This window comes from Octodon degus, unplaced genomic scaffold, assembly GCF_000260255.1.
Source record: "Octodon degus isolate 3935 unplaced genomic scaffold, OctDeg1.0 scaffold00150, whole genome shotgun sequence".
NCBI lineage: Eukaryota > Metazoa > Chordata > Mammalia > Rodentia > Octodontidae > Octodon > Octodon degus.
In genome coordinates, this window is record NW_004524726.1 from 3,868,600 (window position 1) to 3,870,524 (window position 1,925).

Here is a 1,925-nt window from a genome sequence, read left to right on the forward strand (position 1 = left end):
TGGGGTTACAGGTGCAGGCCACCACACCGGTCTCAATTGTTGTCTCAGGGCACCACGTGGGTGGGGCCGGCACAGCACTCCGGGTATCGAACCCGGTTCCGCTGAACTATCTGGCTGGCCCTGCACTCTCTGAACTTTTTTTTTTTTTAATCTACTGTGCTCCAGGCTTCTTTATTTAAAATCAAAGTGATGAGGGGATTAAAATCACAAGCATAATTGAACTTCAGCTTCCCTCCGACTGGTTCCCCCAGATTCCCTGCCCCCACCTTCTGTGCTTCTAATTGCTTCTTTAGTGAACGAAGAATTTAACCCCAAAGCCCTGCTAGATCCCAGCTCCTTCCTATCTCCTCCACATCCTCCACCTGGCGTCCCTGGTAGGGACAGTGCCACCTCAGCCTCAGTTTGAGTGCATGGGAGAGCCCAGCGTGGCGACAGACACAAGGGGAAAGGCTTCCCCCTCTGGGAAAGGGACAGAGGAGTACAGCGTGGTGAAGGGGGGGGGGAGGACTTCCTTAGTCTGCGGTGCCGAAGTGGGGCCCTGGGGCCAGAGAAAAAGACACAGGGGCCCCTGAGAAAAGGGACCCCGCAGCCCCTCACTCTTCTCGCTGGGAGTAGTCACTGCCCAATCATTTGCCCTTCTGGTGCCAATTACAGAACCACACTCAGACCACGTCCTTCTGCAGCCCCAGCTGCTCCGCAATGCGGCTGATATGCTGCAACGTGGGCTTCGGGCACTGAAGGAACATGTTCTCCAGGTTGCCTTTCACTTGGTTCTCCGTCTTTGTCCATCAGCTTTCTCTTGCGGGCCTGCAGGAGGCTTTCCGTTTTGCGTCTCTCATGCAGGTTATCCTTGTTATTGTCGTCGGCCTCCTCCACCCACCTCTACAGCAGGGGCCGCAGCTTGCACATGTTCTTGAAGCTGAGCTGCAGCATTCCGAAGCTGCAGATGGTCATTTGGCTGAACACCTTCCCAAAGATAGCACCCAGGATGAGCCCCACATTGGCCTGAGTGCACCCCAGGGTGATCCTCTTGCTTCAGCAGCTTGGCAAACTGCAACAATTCCTTCTGCAGCTGATGTCCTGGGACTCCTCGGGGTTTGGCTCCAGCTTCTCCTTCTTTACCTTCACCACACCGAGGTGGGAGGCACAGGGCTCAGGGGAGGCCTCCTCTGAGACGTTATCCACCCCGGCACCCACCTCGTCCTCAGGCTGGGTGTTCTCCAGGCCACCTTGGGGTGCCAGGCCCATGCCAACCTGAGGTCCACAGCATGCTGCCACCCCTCTATAGAGCTCATATGGGTGGGGGCACGTAGGGACACCCCATACTTCAGAGCCCTGCCCAACCCCTCCCCCAGTGCCACTCCTGACCCCCTGGGAAGGCCTTGGAAGCCGAGCCAGGTCCGTGCATCAACCCAGCCCGGCTCCGGCCCTCCTGGCCATCACCACCTCCAGAGAAGGCAAAGTCGGAAGCCAGGTGTCCAGCCATGGGAAGGAGGGAACCCCCAGCCGGAGGCCTGGAGAAAATCACTCTCTGAACTTAATACCTTTACTTAATACTTTTTTCAATCCTGAGAATAGAACCCAGGGTCTTTGCACTGAATTATATCTGCAGCCATGTTTTATTATTTACATATTTTGAGACAGGGTCTTGCCAAGTTTCTAAGTAGCCCAGGCTGGGCTCCACCTTGCAATTCTCCCACCGCAGACACTCATACTGTGGGAATTACAGGCAGGTACTACCATACTTGGTTGATTTAATGCTTTCCAATGATTTGTCTTTTATGTAAAATTCAGGTATTTCAACATGGTCTATGAGGCCCTGCCTATCTCTCCAATCTTATCCCACATCATATTGCTATTTTGTTGTGGTTTATATCTAGATGCCCCCTAAAACCTTATGTGATCGTAGGCAAGACCTTCGGCAG

General features: G+C 54.2%; 1 pseudogene; it reads right to left on the bottom strand.

Moving 5' to 3' along the window:
* Positions 1-397: 397 nt before the first annotated feature.
* Positions 398-1,486, bottom strand: LOC101570084 (annotated as a pseudogene).
* Between the last annotated feature and the right edge of the window lie 439 nt (positions 1,487-1,925).